The 21,546-nt window shown below is 50.8% G+C and overlaps 1 protein-coding gene across 3 annotated transcripts in view; it reads right to left on the bottom strand.

The window, feature by feature from the left end:
• Positions 1-21,546, bottom strand: part of LOC102159132 (uncharacterized) — a 448,204-nt gene that overhangs the window by 225,479 nt on the left and 201,179 nt on the right. The window contains exon 1 of one of the 3 annotated variants that reach the window (XR_002336445.2): positions 13,588-13,717. The exons of the other annotated variants lie outside the window; for them this stretch is intronic. The gene's annotated coding sequence lies outside the window, so the exon portion shown is untranslated. Of the gene's footprint in view, positions 1-13,587; positions 13,718-21,546 lie in introns of those variants that run through there. 3 annotated transcript variants of the gene reach the window in all.

Here is a 21,546-nt window from a genome sequence, read left to right as displayed (position 1 = left end):
AAGATGCTCTATGTTTCATAGGAACAGAAAATTGTGCCTTTCTGGGACACACAGAATTACTTGTAATGACTTTCACTCAAGTCAAATGAAGCCATGGCTGAGTCCAAACCCCGAAGTCACAGTACCTGTGTTAAAATTAGGATTTGGCAAATTCCTAGCTGTAATATTCTAGAGAAGATACTTAACCCTCTGAAGCTGGTTCCTTATCTATAAAATGAGTGTGAGAGTTCCCGTTGGTTTTTGTTGTGTCAATTAAATAACTATATACAGAGCATTTAGCAAGTCTGGCATATACGGAGCATTCGAAACTGAGTGGTGTTACTATTCTGCTTTTGGTTTTGGCTTCTACGGATGCATCTGTGGCACATGGAAGTTCCCAGGCTAGGGGTAGAATCGGAGCTGCAGCTGCCAGCCGACACAACGTCAGATCAGAGCCACGTCTGCACCAGAGCTCATGGCACCACCGGATCCTGAACCCACTGAGGGGGGCCAGGGATTGAACCTGCATCCTCATGGATCCTAGTCGGGTTTGTTTCCACTGAGCCACAGTGGGAATCCCTTACTATTCTTATTTGGATCTCAGTTTATAGACACGATTCAATAGCCCAAGAAAGGGGCTGGAGGGAGCCAGTGAGAAGTCATTACCTGGTGTGGCCTTGCCCCAGCAAGCATGGCGACAGGAAGTACTCGCTAAATACAGTAAGGACAGCTGCAGTAAGGACACAGGGCTCTGGCTGTTTTGTCATCATGACTATTATTGTCATTCAGCCTTACCTAGAAATGTATTCTTCTGGAATTTAATTTATTTTAAAAACTGGAGTAAAGGAACAATACAGACATCAATTTGAGAGCAAGACCTTGTATCATTTTAATTGGACATAAAGAGGTATATTATTCTGGGAAGAGGATTTGCACGAGAAGCCAGAAATTGGTTGTTACCGATTGTTACTGTCCAGGTAACAGCTTTGTGCATTAATCACTGCGACAATGAGTGACAAAATTACTTGGAATGCGTAAGAAGCACCCCGTAATGACTGCACTGGTGGCGAGAGTAAAGGAAAGGCCACTCCCCGTGAATAAAGCAGCCAGGTCATCATGGGTGGGATTTTCTCAATGATGCTAAGGTTTAAAATTACACATGCACAGCGGCTGAATCAGCTGACGACTCGCCCATCCTCTGACAAAAACAACTTTGCAACCATAAGCCTGATACAATCTAACCTCTATCTCCCACTTTTCCTACTGAAACAATAGTTTGTAAAGGAACCTTTAACAGCATAAGCTTTCCTGGAAACACAATTATCACGTTACCAAGTGGGTCTCTGTTGTTTTGAAAACAATGTTTTCCAGGAAAATAATGCAAACAGATGCTATATAAATAAATTTCAAGTGATTTCTACTTAGGTGCTAGGAATAGAATACAAACTCGACATAAGTAGGTTGCAGGTATTAATTTTCCTTGATTGATTTCTTTTGGAAAAGCTATTCTCTGCGCCACATTCCACGAAGGGAAATCACTGCAATGGAGTTAGGCACTCCCTCATGGACGCTGTGATTTAGAAATTTCAAAGTGCTTTCACATAAACCATCTCGCGTGGTCTTATAACAATGACGGTGTCAGGACAGGTATCATTATCCTCATTTGCATGGCAGTAAATTGAGGCTTGGAGAAGGGAAGTGACCTGCCTCAGGCTGTGGCATCTCTGGTGCCTCCACCCTTAGCACTTCTCTCTCCAAGTCTGTTATTACAGCTTCCTGCACCTTGCTTGTTTGCACAGAGGAAGGGTTTCCTCTTTCTGGTCCATTCAAATGCCCACGTTCCTGCTTAGGAATGAACTAGCTCTCCGAGCACTTCCATCATGGAGGAGATAATTATACGAGCCATACTGCGAATCCTCTGCCTCAAGAAAAAACCCTCAGACTCTTTGAGACTCCAGCTCACGTCTCCAAGCAGACGATGAGACAACGGACAAGCACTCTTGTCCCCACGTCTGTTAACACTGGAAAGGGGGCGGCATCCTGTCCGCAGGAGTTAGAGCAGGTGCCTGGACCCCTTGCTGTAACTCAGCATCAGACCCCCGAACTGGCTGGTCCAGGGCTCTGTCTCCCACAGCCCCCTGCTTCTCCTTCACCCTCTCGTCCTTAAGCATCTGTGTGGAGTGTGATCTCTCGTGTTTTCTGTTACAAGCATGTGAACCTCAGAATTCGTGAACTGGTGCCTACACGGCCACACTGGCTTATCCCCTCTGCTCTGCCCAAAGGATGATGGCCACATTGTTTGGCTAAGTGAAAATACAGCTTCCGCATTTAACTGCGGGATCTCTCGGGGCGTTTCCCAGTGAAAGTGCGTTTTCGAGCCATGGGAAAGAAGGCTGTGGAGGAAACCACACTCGTGCCTCTGACTCATGTGGTTTTTCCAGGTGGACGAAGCCGTGAAAGACGAACTGCAGGGCGGCTGCTCTTCCTGTGGCCTCCCCGAGCTCCATGCGGGCAGTCGGGACAGGAAAGAGGTCTCTTGTCTTTGGGGAGACAGCTGTATTTCCTCAAGAAAGTGGCTTTATCACGCTGCACCGCTGGGGAAAAGCAAGCTGTCTCCAAATCGGCCTTCTTTGCCGCGCAACACTGGAGCCAGGGTTCGCTTGGCTCACGATGAGTCACCGCACTGGTGTGGCTGTGGGTTTGCTCCTTTCCCTGCTCTCTTCATACCCGAGGGAGGCGGCGGGCAGGACGAGCAGGAGAGAGGGCGGAGGGGGCCCCGCAGAGGCCCAAGGAGACACAGGCGAGGCTCTGAGCCCAGGCCGGAGCGCCCCGCCTCATCGTCCGGCTCCCCCTGCCCACCCTGACATGCGAGCAATGACACTGAGCTTCCACGCCGTCCTTGGCACAGAGGGCACGGCCCATCGCCACCAGTGGCTGTGGGCACTCGGGCCACGACCCCGCGGGGCCGTGGTTCCTCTGGACAAACAGGGTGACTGTGGGAAGAAGGGCTCCTTCATGCCCTGCCGGCTGCTCGAGAATAAAGTAACAGCAGAGATGTGACTCACTTAGGAATCCGCACAAATGAATCTGTTTAGATTGAAAACATGTTCAGCCACATTTACTCTCTGCTATTTTGGGAAGTCAGTGGGGAGTTTGCCTATGAAAAAGTTTACACCCTCCGGGCAGAAAGACAACTCTACCCAACCCCGTGGCCTTTAAATCAATTTGAAGTCTTGTGGGACAGATGCTAAAAAAAAAAAAAGAAAAGAAAAGAAAAAAAAATACCTTTTTGAAGATCAAGGAGAACTGAGAAAAAAGAGAAAGAACCAGATATCAGAATGAAAGCCCTTGACTCAGACCCGAGATTAAAAAGCCTGCGCCTCTGCCCGTGTGCAGCGTGTGGACGCGAGGATCTCACCGTCATAGGCCCAGAGAGTATCCCTAACTCAAGGGGTGCTTGGGTGCAGGCCGGTCCAGGACACCCGAGGCGTCCCAGCTGGGCACAGGCGAACCCTCCGAGCTCGGTCATCTGAAAACACCCCACGTCGTAAATGCACCTTCTGCCTGACTGTTTATTGTTGGCTTTGTTTCGTTTTTCTGACGATAAAAGTAATGGGGTCGATACAGGTATAGCTGCTTTATGTATGAAGCAGAGTGAGGAAAATAAGGATTTCTCTTACAACAACCACGCTTAACCCTGTCTCCCAACCTGTTAAAGATCATACGCTGAACACGTAGATTCCCGCGCCGCCATCCCACCCAGGGTGAAGACTGAGGCTCTGGGGAGCTGGCACCCCAGTAAAGGAGGCAGACGAGAGCCAGGAAACGGGAAATTTGAGCGCTGCTGCAACCTGCAGCCGTGGTCAGGAAGAAAGCAGCCTGGATTTCCCGGTGAAGGGAGGCGGGCGAGCCAGGCAGTCCTGGGGAGAAGGAGCAGGGGAGGCGCCTCCAAGTGTAGGATATGCGGGGGGCAGTCTTCCAGGCCAAGGGAGTGCAGGCAGCACGGCCCCCACGCGGAGTGGGCAGCGCGGGGCTGTATCATCCGGGGAGCAGAGCGGGGCCCACCGTGCCTCTGCAGAAACGGGAGCTGGGGTGCGGATGCACAGGCCTCCTGAGAAGGCCTTTTTTTCCTTGTGGTAGAGGGGGAAGCCTTTATACAAAGGAGCAAATGAACCCAGGTTTGGCTTAAGAAACTGGGTAGATGTTCTGAGCTAAAGAAGGCTGAGAAAGGAAAGTGCTGGGCCGACCTGGGCCGAAAGGCAGGCCCTCCTCTCGCCGAGATTATAGGAGCTTTCAGGAACTTGGTCGGAGACGGCGCGTGAGGGGTGAGGGCTGCGGCTGCAGGAAGAAAGCAGGACCGGCCGTCTCTTCAGCGGCAGCATCTTTGCAACGTGCCCTCTAACTGCTGGCTTTTCAGGGGATAGTTCTGGACCCTCTGTGTCTGCCTACACTCTGTTCTAGGTGGATCCCTCTGTGTCGCTTACCACGTCCTGTACATGCGAAGGACTCGCAGGATGGGCCAGGGGAGCCCGGGCTGCTCACAGCCTTCCTCTCAGCTCAGATTCGCCAGCCCGGCCCTGCACTGCATCCCGCCCTGTGCCAAAGAGGGGGACCGCCGGGGAGGTCATTCCTGCGCTGAGTCCCTGGCACTGCCATGTTCTAAGTAAGCTCTCTTAGAAAACAGAAAAGAAAATCCAACTCAAACAGGCAAGGTTAGAAGTGAGGAATTAATGAAGACAGTAGAGGTTGTGAAGGAAACCTAAAGCAGGCAGCGGAGGCAATCAGTGAGGGCCGCGTGTGGCTCCTTGAGTCAACTGACAAAACAGACCAAAGAGCAACACTGATGAGAGACAATGGGAAAGCCTAAGAGCAGACGGTTAGGCATGAAAAGGTAGGGGCAGCGTCTAAATACGTTAAAAATAAGGTGCAACGCGTTGCCACGCACGTGGCCAAAAGCAGAGGTTCTGCCACCTGAGGGCCCAGGAGGCCTTGCGGAGCTGGCACCCAGGCGGCGGCTGTGGGGGCCCCTCTGGAGGCGCTTCCTTGCCTGTTGCAGCCTCCCGCCGAGTCTCACTTTCAGGGATCCCATCGTCTGTCTTCTGCTTCTTCCCGCACTAAACCCTGCTGCCTCCTCTTTCGTTTAAAAGGGTGTTTGTGATCACAGCGGGTCCACCTGGATAACCCAGGGTCATCGCTCCAGCCCAAGAGCCTTGACTTTATCACAATCTAGGAACCCCCTTTTGCTATGGAAAGTAACACATTCACAGTTCCGGGGAAAGAGAAATACAAAGTATTATGAACCAGGGTTTGCAAACAAATTTGAAATTTAAGATGGCATGAACAAATTTTTTAAAAAACAATTTTCCATAAAAAAAGGAAGAAACAGCTATCTCAATAATTCTATTTCGCAACATTCCCAATAAGACAACTCAAGTTCCAGGGGATCACCGCAAGCAATCACTAAAACTTAAGGCAGACTTCATACCAATCTTACGCAAACTCAACCAGAAAACAGTGAAAGTGGGAATGTTTTCAGACTCTTTCTTTGAGGCTCGCATAACTTGACATCAAAATTTAATAAAGATATTATATGATAGGAGAATTATAGGCAAATCATTCTCATAAGCATGGACACAAACGTCCTGGGCAAAATATTAATAAACCAAACCAATGCTGTATAAAAAAGCAATACATCAAACTATGTTGGGTTTTTTCTATGGATGGATGCTTGATTTAAAACGGAAAATTGCTGCTCCATCAATTCTGTAAAAAGAATGCATACATTTTAGTCGACACCACAACCAATTCTGAACTGTGAAAATCTGGATGGTGCCAAATTTGTTTCAATGACTTTGCTCATTGATTTTAAAAAACATTGTTATCTGTATTTATCTTACATATGATTCAGAATTTTAATGTTTTTAAATCTTCATTACAATGATTAGAAAAGAATAAAGGCATTCTGTGAAAATTAAAGAATAAATGTATTACATCTGGATTTAAAAATTAAAAAAAACAAAAAACTGAAAATTGAAACAATGTGATTTATCATATTAAAGGAGAAAAATCACATGAGATTTTCAAAAGATGTAAAATAAGTCTTCACTCTATATTTTATCTTATATATGTAAAAAATATATGTATGTATATATACATATATATATCTTCTGTATTTTATGCGCCTGTGGCATATGCAAGTTCCTAGGCTAGGAGTTGAATTGGAGCTGCAGCTGCCGGCCTACAGGACAGCCACAAGCAACACCAGATCCGAGCCAGCCGACACCGCAGCTCAAGGCAACGTGGGGTCCTTAACCCACTGAGTGAGGCCAGGGATTGAACCTGAATCCTCATGGACACTCGTCTGGTTCTTAACCCTCTGAGCCACAACAGGAATTCCAAGTCCTCTATATTTTAAGCACCCATTCATAATAAAGCTCTGGGCAAATTATAAATGGATATTTCCTTATATAATAAAGGATATTTATCAAAAAACCCAGAAAATGTTATACTTGAAAAAAAAAAAAAAACTATGAGAGCTTTCTGCTTCCAACTGAGAGCTCACTGCAACAATTTCTATGCAGTAGTAACCTGGAGCTCCCATCCAAGGCAGTAGGACAAGCTAGAGAAATGAAAATCATGAGACTTAAAAAGAAAGACAACTGTCAGTTTGCACAGATAGCATGACTGTGTAGATAGAAATTTCATTACAATATGCAGATAAATCATCAGAACACTTGAGTCATTTTAACAATGTTATCCAAGAGAAAAGAGTGCAGATATCCCCCCAAAAAAGATAGGAATGAGAATATTTATAGTAGCTTTATTCACAATAGCCCAAACTGGAAACAGTGAAAATGTCCCTGAACAACACAATGCTAAATATTTTGCATACACTGATACACAGCCTTTTCCCTAAAGCTACGGGGAAAATGGACTGTGCATGCACACCCATCAGACGTGCTCTACGATTCCACTGCTATCAGCCACAGCAGCTGTAGAACAGCGGTCCCCTGGAGAGAGCCTAGAACCCCAAAGTTGTTGGTAATATGCTCCCTAACGTGAGCTGGACGGTGATCACGTGCGTGTGCTCACTTTTAAAACTGTTGTGGACGGGACACTCATCATTTGTATCCTTTACAACATGAGTGTGGTAAGTAAGCAAAGAGTTAAAATCGTTTATGGCTGAACAATGAGAAGAAACGCACTAAATAAATACAACCTTTTACGTGGTTACAGGGGAGAATGTGTTTGATGTAACAGCTATAACTTTAATCACTGCAGCATTGTTTTAGTTTCTTAATAGATTTTGAGTTTTTCTGGATTTTTCACTAAGGCTGTCTACACACATAAACCTGGTATCTGACTTTAGCTAACTGGCTCGGGGGAGGAGTTGGGAAAGCTGGGAATGATCCGATTGCTTCTTCATCCACTTCAAATCAGTCATAAGGGTAACAAGGTTTAAAAAAAAAAAAAAGCAAAACCAAAAAACCATGACAGCAGAACCTGAGATCTCCTGGGAACAGCTGTGACTTGGGATTCAGAAGACAAAAGACATGATTCAAAAATCCTGCTCCTTGCTTGTGCCTGGTGATCCTCCCCAACCCTGCAAAGCTTCATTTGTACGCCGGCCTGCGCCCCAAAGTTGTTGTAATAACATGTACGGAAAGAAGAGTTTGCTGGGAAGAGGACGTGGCAAATATGAACAGAATTTGCTAATAACGTGTAATATGCTGGTTACCAGGATCATTTACCAACAGGGAACCGTGCCTGCTCTAAGGTCCTCAGGTGGAAACCACCCTTGGTTCCTCAGGGACACACAAAACCACTGTCCCCATAGCAACACTGTCACGTGCTGCTGTCAGACATCGGGGCTGGGCCTTGAATGATAAAACAAAAGAAGAGGCTGGTGAGCCAGCAGGGGAAACCTCAGGAGAAGGTGGTAGCCCGCCTCCAGTAAAAGGAAGCCGTGGACGCCTAGGCGTGTGTTGTATAATAGTCTTTATACTTGAGCACTGTAAATAATCTACGTTTTTTCCCATAACATGTACTTTTTTAGATGTCAGTATTTCTTTTGATGTGTCAGATCACTTAGAAAACGAGGTGTTTCTTTGGCTTTCATTACCACCTATTTTTCTCTTGTATGTAGTCAAGATGAAATGGAAGACAAAATAATTCATTTGCTCAAATCCTTGTGCTGTTGTGACTGTGGCCCTTAGAGAAGAAGCCATGTGAGGGTAGGTATGAGGGGTGAAGGCCCATTCAGTAAAGACCTGGATGCACTGAACGTGCAGATCTTTTTAACATGCATAGACTCCTTATGACATGCTTTGAGAATTCAAAATAAGCAAGGTGTTAGAGAATATACTATGATGTTTTTAAGGAACAGATTTTGTGGAAGTCCTATCTGAGTAGTCGGCAGAGTCTGACTTCTCTTCCCACGGCTTCCAGGGAAAGGACCAGAGGCCAAGCGTCCTCTTTACCCTTGGCAAGTCCTCAGTGGTCGAAACTTTTACATCTGACACCATTAGTCAGAGGAACTGGTTCCTTGCTCTGCTTTTGAAAAGGAGATTCCATAGAGAAAACAAAATACTGATTTAAGGAGGATCTGCAACCCAGAAGGGATCAAAATAGCTGTTGAATTTGAAGATTCTTCAGTTAAACTACTGTGAATGATATGACTTCAGCCTACAAAGGAAAGTTTTATCATCCGCTCCATTATACTAAAATAGTATCTGTTGATACTGCAGTTTTGTTTATCTGATACATTTGGTCTTCAGAGCAGATGAGGTCAAAGAATCCCGTATCAATGTATTCTGCCAAGATCTTTAAAATGACTACATTTACACATGTATACATATACGCAAACATATATATTATGTAGATATGTACCGATGGTATAACGATATGTTTTATTCCTATGATATATGAACCTTAGTGGTAAATCTCATTCAACGTCAAAATCCATGAAACAATATCTGTTTCAAGCTATATGAGCCAAGGGGGAGATGTTAAAACAATGCATTCAGATTATATATTTTAAAATGTTTTCTACTCTCTGCTCACACTTAACGAAAGACGTAACACACACAAGCTACTGAGATAGTGAGATAAGTTTGTAATGGAAACAAGAGCAGCTATACTTACGGACTGCTTGTCCCGCCTTGGAGCTGAGTAGGTGCTCGGGGAGTATCTGTTGCTCCCTATTTCCTGGGACAGAGACAGCTAAGTCTTTGCCTAAAAGAGGCTGACCTGGGTGTTCAGCTCAGGGTTTGCTCATGGCAGAATTCAAGCCTTTATATAGACATCTCTCCAAATACTCTCTCCGGGAGTAACGGCTGTCCAACACCTGAGAGATCAACAGGCACATCCACCTGAGCCTCCACCATGGGCAGCTGGATGCTTAAATGACGACGGAACGCACCTTACAGGCACAGTAGCTACTGCCCAGGTGCGAGCTACCCGCCACCAGAAAGAGCAAAAACATGGTGCTCCAGGTGAAGCGTGACCATTACTCACTGCTTCTCAGGTGGCACAGCCTCTGACATAACAGCGAGTTCCCCACTGAGGGCCAAAAACCGCCTCGGAAAATATCATGGTGCCCCTCCTCTCGCCGTGGCCAGGGAAGACTGGCATCCTGGCGGTCCGTGGAAGGTCAGTAACTGTGTTTCACGGGAGCACGCCCCGAACATCGCTTTGCATGCAGGCTACCATCACGTCTTCGTGGGAGGCTTATTACAGGGTTTGCTATGTAACCTAAATTAGATGTCTGAAGAAAAACAATGCTTTTAAATTTAGGAAATTCTAGAGAATTCTTTGAGTGAGATTCTCTTTTTAAGATTCCACAAATTTCCTTTGAAGTTTTTTGTCTGAAACTGAGTCTTATTTTCTCCATTTTTTTAAGAAAACCCTTCCTTTCAACCATCCACAACAAAATGACTTTCTTTTATGTTTACGTGGAGTTGTATGCAATTATTTCATAATAAGTCCATCTCTGTAAACAACCCTATAATTTTAGACTTTTAAATGTCATTATCATAAATACAAATCTGCTTATTCTGCCCCCGACTGGCTTTGAAATGGCATTTAGAATCTGCATGACTCTGCAACCTCCGCCACCTGGATTACCTGGGTCAGTAAATTCTGCCAGTGAGTTACCACGGGCTCCACAGCACAGCCCTCCAAATTCCTGATGCTGCCGACATGTGCAAGCAGCCCGCTTTGAAACTGGAATGTGCATTTCGTGCTCCTCCAGAGTGGATGGAGGGAAGCACGTATTTCACTGGGGGTGCCTGAGCAGGCGGGCGGGGGCCGAGGAAGCACCGCGCCCTGCATGGTGGTGGTGGGGGGCTCCGTTTTCCCAGCAATGAGAGCTTTCAAGATGATTTCCTAGCCAGCATTTTAGTCCAAGGGACCTCCTGGACCACGGGGCCCTACTTCCCCCTGTGAGTCCTAGAGAGGTCATGCGGTGATGCGGGGCCTGCTTAGCCCCCTCTGGACGCCGAGGTTTTAATGAGTCAGTGCAAGCACCTGGTCCTTGAAGTACACTCGTCTCTGATTCGCTGCTCTGTTGTGCTGAGAGCAGGGGCATCAGAGGGCTTGTACTCCACTGGTCTGCAGGTGTAGGTCGGATAAGCTTTCCCGACCCCTTTCCACGCCCTCTCTACTAGGTCCTAACCCTCATTCCCTAGACGAGTCACTTCCCCTCGCCTCCTAATAAGCTCAAACACCAGTGACAGCCTTGTTGAGGCTGTGAGGACTGGAGGAAGTGCTGTTTATAAAGCACTGGACATGGCACACAAAACCCCCTGAACACTGTGGACCACATGTCCAGTCCTGGCACGCGTGGGAGGTCAGTCTGTCTGCGAGGGAAGCGTGTCACCTGCGGCAGCTGGAGCTCAGCTGTCCCAGAGCTGCCGGGCTGCAGGGCAGGTGCACCTGCCACCCATCACCTGGCCCCCGGGCGCACTGGTGCTGAAGGCCGGCCGGGAGGGCAGAAGGCCTGCGAGGCCAGCCAGCGGCCCCGGCTGGGGCTGACGAGGAGTGGGTACCTTCTGTTCCCAAGGGTCCTGATCTCTGAATGCACGAGGTGTGGGGGTTATCAAACTGTGTTCAGGTGTCTGTGTGCTTTTAGGCATTTTTTGAACGCCTCCCCATGAGACTGGGACGACGACACGGTGGGGAAATCATGTACACATGGGAAGGCACTCGGATCTACACACGAAGGTGGAGAAACAAGGACGGGGCTGAAGGAGCACTGCACCCTGGCCCTGGATAAACGACCTGCCCTCAGGCGCGTCTTGTTAATCTCTCCAAGCCCCTGTTCTGTGAAATTAGGGAATTAGCGCACAGGACCTTTAAAATCCAACCCCCCACCGCCACCAGCACTAAGGCCTACCCACAAGAAGTAATTCATCTTCACAAGTGATTTTTTTTGACCAACGAAAAGATTAAAGGGATTTGGAGTAGGTGGATTGCCGCCCTGGGCCAGAGCCCTCACATGACATTGGCAGGGACAGGAAACCACTTCTGGGTCAGTGCGGCGCTGCCCCGGGTGCCAGGCCTGGGAGCCGCCAGAGGAGAACCAGGAGACAGAAGATGCTGCACGTGGCCAGGGCCCCACACCAGCGACTGCAAACAAACCAGTCAGTGCAAGAACTTCGGTAGCACACCTGCGCTGGCGGGGCCCTCTCATGTATCTGATGGACTCATTTTCCTCATCAAAAATACAGACTAGACCTATTTCAAACACTCACCTAGTTACTCAAAATTCTTAGTATGAGAGCATATCTTTTTTTAGCTTGACACAGCATCAGTGGAAAATCGAATGTACACAGTATCCTCTTGCTTGTGAGAGGGAAGTGTAAATCTGCAGGACTGAATTCGCAAGAGCAAGTAGGGAGAATAAGGTTGACACCCCAGAGCCTAGGCCAGTCTTAGCACCGTGTGCTTCAGGAGGTGAAGACGGCCTGGCGGTCAGGACGAGGCAAGTGTGGCAGGTAAAACGGCCGTGGGGTTGGGTTTAATGACAGAAAAGTCACACGTGTAGGATGGTTCCCATCGAGGAAACTGCAGGGAAGAGGCATCTAAAAAGCATCTGCTTGTGAGATGCTTTGGGCAGGTCTCTGGAAAACGGCCAGCACTGCGAAGCGCCCAGCGGCGTTCCTCCAGCCCAGGTGTCAGCAGTGAGGTGACATGTGTTTCTGCCCTGGACCTTCACAGGAAGGCGCCTGCAAATGTCACATGTCACAGGACACAACCAGACTGAAGGGAAATTCTTACGGTAAAAACTCAGCACAGGCTGTGGTTTCTATTCAGCTTTTGGGTGTATTTCAAACCATAGGTGCCTATAACCCAAGACAAAAAGGGAGCACCCATTCAGTCATTCTCGTTAATTGCCCAGGAAAACAAAACGAAATAAAAAAGGCTACAGAAGGTCAGCTCTTAAAAGGTCCCTGGGGATAAGCCCCAAGCACCTTCTCCTGGCCGAGGGAGCAGGACGCCCAGCCCAGCTCTCGCCACAAGCCCGCAGCCGCGCGGCGGGATGCTGGGCTCCGTCTTCCCGACCGGTCTCCTCCCGCCGCGCTGGGGACACCAGGATTCAGACCCGGCTTCCCCTGATTAAAAGACTACCACAGACCCAACCTAAAAAAGTGCGATGAAACGAGGGCGCTGTTTCCTGCTGCCCTCTACCCCGAGGCACGCCAGCAGAGGCGAATGCGAAAGCTGAGCTAAAACACGACCGAGAACTTGGCCGGACTTGCCCGTGGAGGAGCAAACGCGCCCTGGGATTTCGGACCGCGGGGCAGGTGCGCTGTCGGCATCACCGCTACTCGTCAAAAAAACAGACCCCAAACCAGAAGCAGATGCCTGGCCCTTCCCGGCAGCTTCTGCCTCACTGGTGCCGGGATGCGATCCGCGCCCGTGGAAATCTAACCCTCCTCATGGCTCCTGCATCCGTCCATCTGCCTGAAGGACGGCAAAAGGAACTGGGGTTCACTCTTTAAGGGAGAGGCCGGGGGCGTTCTCGGCACCCCGGTGGCCGCTGCGCTGCCGCGTCGGGCTTCGCAGTCCTCACTCAGGATGGGTCGCTCTGAAAACCCGCGCCTGCCTGGCTGTGCCGCAGCCACATTTCAGTGTCATCACAGCCTCACTGTGGGCTCGCGGGTCCCATCCGCCTAGTGCGACAACTGAACGATACCCTTTTTATGAGGACCTTCCTGACGACTCAGAAAAATACCTTGCCACTCATGCAGGCGCGGCCAGCAGTTTGCAAAGCTGGGACCGGGGCCTCTACTCTGCAAGAACGGATTCGTTTTGGGATGAGAGACGCCTGAAGAGGCGATTCTCGCACGAGTCAAATACCTTCACACCCCGCGTCCTTCCTGAGAGCAGCTATTATTACGACCTCAGGAGAGAAGGCGCCGCGGGCTCTGGAGGGCGCACAGGAAGCTCAGAAACGCGCTTTGCCCGCTGCCCCGCGTCCGGCAACGCTGCTCCCCACGCGCGGGCGGCCGGCGGCGCTCCTGCCCGCTGATTCGCAGCTGCCCGCGGCTCCCACGCTCTACTGCCCGGGTCCCTGCCCCGCGAGGCGCCCAATTACCCGCTTACCTTCTGCCCTCACACCTGGCCTCCCGAAAGGCGCTTTCGTTGTCTCCGCCAGGCGGTGCAGTAGCTGATGGAGATGAAAGGCGTGAGGAGCTGCTTTGAGGACCAAAGCCGCGACATCCCACCACCTGGCCAAGAGCACTGTTCGTGACCGACCCCTTGCCCTAAATACCCGTCTGTATTGCTCGGGACCCGCAGGAGCGACTCTCTGAAAGCGGCTGGCTCTGTGGGCCGGGGCGCTTCCCAGGGACTGGCCGCTGCTATGTCTTTGCTTTAGGAGCCGAAGTGAAGCGACGGAAGACTGCTGTTGGTGCCTCCTGCGGTACCTGAACACGGGAGCGACCGGCGCGGGATGCAGGGCGGTGACGCTAAAGCTTGTGCTTCTTTCTTCAGTGAAGGGACACAGCCACCTTGAGTTCCTGGACAGGAAAAGGGCTTCGAACGCCAAGAGCAAGGATGGAGGCACTGAGATGGAAAGCAGTTTTCAGCAAAGGAGGAAAAGCTTGGGAGCCTGGCATTCACAGGGGTGTCTGCGGGCATGTCTGCCCGAGGTCTGGGAGCAGGAATGACAAGAGACCTCACACTCGGCAGCCTGGGGGCAGCTCCGGGGACCAGGAGCCGGGCCTTCGGAAGGAAAGGTGAGGACACTCGGCATCTTGTGCCTGGGCAGGGGGTGTGTGAGAGACTTGCGAGGTGGGGGGAGAGGAGTCGCGGAGGCTTCTTGGAGCGCAGCGGCCGAGGGCCAGGACGCGCCTCCAGGCAGAGAGCCTGTCACCGAGTCTGAGCAAAGGCTCAGGGTAAGGGCACCGCCCTCCCTGCTGCAGTCCGCTCGCAGTTCGTTTCCTCATTACCTCGTTACATCAGAAAACGAAGCACAGACTTGCCTCAGCTGGGCAGGTCATCCTTCTCTTTTTCTGTCGGGTCCCAACCTCGTGATCTTTACCTTGTGCTGTTACCACGGTTTTGCACGCAGACCTCGGACGCGTGATTGTGAAAGAGGCTCTGTTGCCTGCCCGCATCTTGAGTGCTTTGTCCTTTTGCTAACGGACCCGCCTCCCGCCTCCGTCCCCACCGCGGCTCCGGCTCCCTCGCGGGCCCTGCAGGCTGCAGAGCAGAAAGGCGCCGTGCAGGCTGCGGCTACAAGAGAGGAGGGACGGGGTCCTTGGTGGGCCTCCAGGAAGTGAGCTGCCCACGCCTGACCCCGGCTGCCTCGGGAGGGAGTCCATCCCCGTGAGCCACGCGGACAACCCAGCCAGCGCCCCACCAACGTGGAGGTCACTTAAGCAAGAGCCCCTGGACGTGAGGTTCTGAGACAGCAAACCTGCCTCTGACTAGAATAACTCTGTGTGTCCTCTTGACCGGCTCAGGGGCACCAGGATCAAACACGTCCTGGTGTGTCTGCGGGGGGGGGGGCCCTGGGTGAGACCCGCTCTGAATTAGTGCCCCTGGGAGGCAGAGGCCCTCCCCCAGGTGGGGGGACGGTCGGGGGCGCGCGGAGGGCTGCCCTCTCTCCTGCTTGAGACTTGAACGGACCGTCACCTCCGGCCCTCGGCCTGCGGCTCACACCGTCAGCTCCCTGGTCCTCAGGCCTTCGGACCCAGACTGGATGTCACACCAGGTTCCTGGGCCTCTGGCCTGCAGACGATGGGGCTCCTCAGGCTCCACTGCTGATGAGGCAGAGCATCTTAATCTCCCTCTCCTCTCTGTGTGTAACACACACACACACACACACAGAGGTAAAAGCAGAATAGCCTGTGTGTGTCTGTGTGTGTGTGTGAGTGCGTGTACTCCTGGTTCTGCTTTTCTGGAGAACCCTAATGTTCCTAGCACATTTAAAACACAAAAAAGTACACTTTAACCCTAATGTTGTTAGCCTATTTAAAGCACAAAAAAATAAAAAATGAATCATTTGAATGACTTGCCTTATGGAAATCTTTGACCCATTTAAAAAATGATAATGGTACTTCTATTGACATCTCCTCCTGTTTACTCCATCTTCTCAGAAATCACTGAAGCACAAGGACAATTATTTTTATTTTTTAGATGAGAGAATACAAATCTTTTTTTTTGCTTGTCTTGGCTTTTTAGGGCCATACCCACAGCATATGGAGGTTCCAGGCTAGGGGTCTAATCAGAGTTGTAGCCGCTGGCCCACACCACAGCCACAGCAATGCAAGATCCGAGCCGCACTGCGACCTACACCACAGCTCACGGCCACGCTGGATCCTTAACTCACCAAGTGAGGCCAGGGACTGAACCTGTGTCCTCATGTGTGCTGGGTGGGTTTGCTAACTGCTGAGCCACGACAGGAACTCCATAAATGAGAGAAGACAAATGTTATAGCACATTTGTCTCGTAAACAAAGAAAAAGAGTATCAAATGGACAGGGAAGAACTAAAACTAGTGGCGTAAATCTAAACAAGCAGCCTCCGTGCGGGTCGCCCGACGGGCCAGTGGAGACCAGGCAGCAGAGGCTGGTGACAAGCTGGGCGAGGAGGCCAGTGACTCCATGGCTGAGGCTTGGCCCCAGGGACCGGGGGAGGGGCCCACCTGACCCTTAGCCTGGGGTGCTTTCTAGCCAGAGGCAGCAGGGTCCATTGTTAGGCAAATAGCTAGCAGTCTGCTGGCTCCTGCAAGCCAGTGGGCTTCTCACTGCTTCTCACTGAGTAAGTCTGAACCTGTCTAGCGAGTTAGTCCTGATTCTGTCTTTAAGGGTATTTCTAGAGTTCACCTGCTTCCCACTGCGTCGGGGGAAATGGCTGTTCCAAGCCACGTGCCTTCCCACCACCCAGGTGCCCGCTGAGCCTTCTGGATCCTTGTCATCCTCACTGTTTCTCATCTCTGGGGAGAGACCTAGGGCTGCCGGGTTTTCCCTCTTTTCCCTATTTTACCACAATGTAGCTACTTTCAAACACAAATGACAGCCATAGTTTCCAAATCATTTTGAAATTCGTTACAAAAGATGTCATGAAACTAGAACACCAAGCCTTTTGCTAAAATAAATATATGTAGCATTTACTGTCGCCCCATTTCCACCCAGCCTATAACTCCATCAGAAACAAAAATCAGGTTTGTCCAATGTGACTCCTTCCATCAGTGTCATGAATGTCGGGGCTCCCCCAGCCTCCGCGTGGCTTCTCTGCCGGCTGGTCTCTGGTTATAGGCTGCAAATGTAGCCGCAGTTTCAAGCTGGGCACAAAATAAAAGGGATTCACCTTGAACTCTCTCCAGCTCCACTGTGTCTGCAGGGGTGGACGTGCGCCAGGCATTTCTGAGGGTCTGCTTTAGAGTGTTCTTTTTTGAGATACCTGCTCCTGTCTCGAGTGGGCATTATTTTTTTCTAAAGAAGTGGGTAGGTGGTTCGCAGACCTGCTTCTATGTGCATTTTAGGCTGATATAATCACTGCACTATTTCTGCTCATAAACTTCGCATGGCCCACTCTGATACATCTGGAACTCTGAAAATCCTGCATTCATTCACGTGTGTTAACCCACTTACAAACTGTGGTTTCGAGGTGAACTCACTTCTACAATGGAGAAAAGTCTACCTTCCTAAGGGTCTCCGTGAGATAGAGCAGGTGAAAGTACCCCCGTCACACCAGACTCTCCTAAGCACTATCTCCACCTTCACTGAGGTGGCATGAGTTTTCTGTTTAGAGTGTGGGTCAAAGGTCCAGTGGGCACAGCAGAGAAAGCGTGAGCCTTGGGACGGAGGTCTAGCTTTACCAGCTCTCCCACCTCCAGGGTTGTCTCGTGTAAAACTCCTTTTCAGGAAGCATCCATGAAAGACCCTGGCGTCGTGCCCGACTCTCAATCAGCACGGCTATAACTCACACTTCCTAACACGTCTCCCACCTCACCTAACCGTGGTTCTCTTTCCGAGATGGAGTCTGAGCTAGAAATCTTTATTATGCTGCATACGTCCTTATTCTGGATACATTTCTGGGTCAGTGTGGCTGAAAACCAGACCCTGAATCATGGAAGATGTAGTCAAGTAAATCAATGTCTCTCTCCAAGGAGGCCTCTGCTGCTGAAAAGTCCCCCCCCCCCCTCCTGCTGGCTCCCAGCGCTGCTGGCTCTCCTCCCACATGGGCCTCTGCACCCATCGCCTCACCATGCCTTCAACCAACCCCTGACGTGAACCGAGCCTGGACACAGATGCTGTTCTGCACGTAAAAACGCTCGCCCATCTCACAGCCTACACTGCAAGATGGGTGTAGAATGAGCACACATACCAGCAGCTGCATATGAAAAAGGTTAATGCTGCAAAGGGGTGCCTGTCGTACTGGATACCAAAGGATCTCTGGGTGACTCAGATTTTACAAGAGAAACGAACAGCTACGGTGGGAGTGGACAGTGAGGGCCTTCTGGACTAACTAGGAACTGAGTGAGGATGCAGGACCTCCTTGGTGGCCACCTAGCTGGCACATCACACAATTCTTATGGGTGCCTTTGCGTGGATGAAAAAGACAGTACAATGTCTGAGTCACTGAAAAAACACAAGAAACACTGGTTAAGAAATTGACTGACAAGTGGAACAAAAGAAGAAACACATTCCGCATGGATTTTGTGATTTTTTGTTGGCTCAGTCACTTCCACTATGCGCGGGGATTTTGCTCACCACAAGGACTTTTGTGAGTCTTAGCGAGGCTCTGTGTCAGAGCTGGAGGAGGCCTCAGAGATGATTAACTGAGCTCTTTCACCTAACGGATGAGGAGACTGAGCCCCAAGGCCACAAGCTGGTAGCTGGGGGCTGGGTACTAAATGAAGGATGAAAACCCGCCACAGGAAGGGGCACCGGTGCTGGACAGGCGCCCCGCCCCACGCTCCCTGGCTCTGGTGCCCACTGGAAAGGAGGGAGCTGAACAGACTGGTTCGGAAACCTCCTTCCTCCTGAACATTCTGCTCGAGGCAGGAGATCAAATCCGAAGTTCAGTGTCATACAGCTGGTGACGCGATGGAGACAACACTTAATCACTCAAAGTGAACCTGCTTCTAAAAGTCTAGTCAGGTACCCCGCAAGAGTATTTCGAACAAGAACGAATCCCTCCTTCTCCCATTTACACAAGTGTCGGGAAGAGACAGCCACTCTCGTGCTCCGCTCGGCTGCGAGCTCTTCTGGGCAGAGCATTTCGCAATGAGGCACAGAAACGCAGAGAACACGGCACCACTCGTGCCGTTAATCTTCCAAATAAATCAGAACTCATCACATGTGGTTTTCTTTGTGACCGAGCTACGCTGATTTTTCCTTGGTGTTTGTATTAGACACTTTGGAGGCTCACAAAATGAGGTGGCCCATAAATAGTGCTTTACTGCTCAGGGCCCACTTCTTCAAGCATAAAACTTCGGACACTGTACTTACGCTGGGGCTGGTGTACAGGTTGCTCAGCGCTACAGCATCCTGTCTGGAAAATATCACGCCACGGAGCTGTCACCGTTCCGCAAAGCATCACGCCTCAGCGCTCCCGGGAGATGGGTACAGGGAAGAGGACGCTGCCCTATGGCTCAAGAAGAGCAGCTGGTCATGTCTCTACCGACGCGGAAGCCCAGTCCTGCCGCAGCATCGCCCCTCTCTTCTGCGATGCTTGTTTTCATTTATCTGAGGCTGCGAAAGAACCCGATCAAACGGCAGGAGTATTTTGCGCGAGTTACGAAAACATGAGGGCCCTTCACCCAGGCCCGCCCTTTAAAACCCCTACCCTGTAGAAGAATCAGCAGGGAAGACGAGCTGTCACTCAAGGCCACCCTCCGAGTAACGGCCCTTCAGTGTTCGTTTCCACACCCAGCGCTGGGGGCAGGACACAGATGCCCGCTGCTGCCTCTCCTCTAGCCCGGCCAGCTTCCCATTCATGAACGCGGCTGGTACATGTCTCCAGTGGACTTCCTGCTGCAACCGGGGCCACGTGGGGGAGACGTAGCCTTCCCTGTTCACACGTGCTCAGCCAGGACTGAGATGCCAGGCGCCCCCGTCTCAGGAGCGGCTGCTTTAGAGCCCAGTCCTTGACTTAGGGCCGTGGACCACAACACCCCAAAGCGGCCAAGGACTCAAGAACAATCCTCAACACAAGCAAAACACATTCTAGGCCTGGTTTTGTAGGCTGGATGGCTTTTGGGGTGAGGAGTGTGTCCTGGGAGAGGGCATGGTTCTGGCAACACTGCAACATTCTTTTTTTTTTTGTCTTTTTAGGGCCGCTCCCGTGGCATATGGAGGTCCCCAGGCTGCGGTCTAATTAGAGCTGTAGCCACCAGCCTTCGCCACACCCACAGCAATGCCAGATCCGAGCCGTGTTTACAAACTACACCACAGCCCACGGCAAGGCCAGATCCTTAACCCACTGAGTGAGGCCAAGGATCGAACCTGCACCCTCAGGGTTCCTGGTCGGATTCGTCAACCACTGAGCCACGATGGGAACGCCAGCATTCTTTACAATGTTCCAGAACATTTGTTAGAACGTGGGGATACTTAGTGCCTTTGACCCTGGCTTCTGAACTTCAGCAGAAACTCCTGCTCATTAGGAAACGTCTAACTCAAAGGCATGATGGTCTCTGAGGGCAGGGAGACGGCGCGGGAGGAAAAGGTGAAGACTCTGCACTTGAGCCGGTCACGGTCCGACAGGGGGACGGGGTCTAGACCAATAGCGAAAGGGGACGGTCACTGTGAGAACACGGACCGCTGGTCCTGCTGGGAGGTGGAAGGTGGGAGTGGGCCCGGGTAGGAGGTGTGTGCCTTTGTGTGTGGACACACAAGTCCTGGCATCCTTCAGGGCCGCCACCATCACACAGAAACACGCGCTCACTCACTAAATGTTCAATGTGAACCCACTATGTGCAAGTCACTGTTCCTGGCACCCGAGATGCACTAGCAAACCAAAGATGTAAAGACCTCCACGCAGGGGGCACTGCCATTCGGATGGGGTAAGGCGTGCTGAAAGGGGAGTTCACACCAGCCAATCCCACTGCCTCACGGGGGAGGCTGGGCAGGAGTGAGGGGCTGGGCACAATGGCCTCAGCGGGAGATGACACTTGGAGGGGATGCAGGTGTGGCTGGAGCAGAGTGACCACTAACAGAGCGGTAGAGTCGGGCGCAAAGAGGGAACAGGGGCCAGGGGACGCCGGGGGCTGCCTGTAGAATTTCACTTGACTCACAGTGAAACAGGGAACCACTGAGTTCGGAGGTGACTTTACTTGACTTGCACTTTGAACTAAAGCATCTCTCTGGTTGCTGCGTCAAGAACAGACAGTAATGGAGCGCGGGCCAGAGCAGGAGGACCAGCTTGGAGACCACGGCGATAATGTGGGTCAGATATTTAGACTGTGTTCTCATAATGACGGCGAGCAGTGGTCAGGTCTGCGTCTGTGACAGGGTTTTGATGCGTGGAACACGCAGCCTGAGGGAGAGATCAAGAGGACTCATGGTTTCTGGCCCGGGCACCCAGCAGAGTGGAACTGCTCTCAACTGAGACAAGTGAGGCTGAACGAGGAGGGGTTTCGTAAGGAAAAGCATTAGCTTAGTTTGGCACGTGCCGTTTCGAGTGGGAAAGTTGCGTAGGTGGCTTGGGCTGCTCTCTGGAATGCAGGGAGATGTACGGCTGAAATACACATGGGGGGGGGATCCAGAGAAGGAGAGGCTTCACAGCAGAGACTGTATCCCATGGCCAAGCAGAGGCCCACAGGGAGAAAGGAGGAGAGAGCCAAAGTCCTGAGCCTCAGCAGTCACTGCTCTGCTTTGTCACAGGCTGACACGCGTATCGAAGGTACCAAGTTAATCACTACCTCTCAGCACTGCGGACATTAGTAACCCATTCCCTAGTGCGCCAGGGCTTTAATGTGAATTAACCTGAAGAGGCCTCCTGGAGAATGGGATCGGGGGGCACTCTCGTAGGGGGGTCTTAGCAGCATCTAGACGTTGGTCCCTAGATTGGATGTGTGTTTCGGGCTGCTTGTTTACATAGCTGAGCGCTC

Source organism: Sus scrofa, chromosome 10 (assembly GCF_054392235.1).
Source record: "Sus scrofa isolate SSC_HxYL_T2T_F1_AM1 chromosome 10, Sscrofa_HxYL_maternal_Yorkshire_Landrace_v2.0, whole genome shotgun sequence".
Classification (NCBI taxonomy): Eukaryota; Metazoa; Chordata; class Mammalia; order Artiodactyla; family Suidae; genus Sus; species Sus scrofa.
The sequence above is the reverse complement of the archived record's forward strand: the minus strand, read 5'-3'. Positions and strand labels throughout refer to the sequence as shown.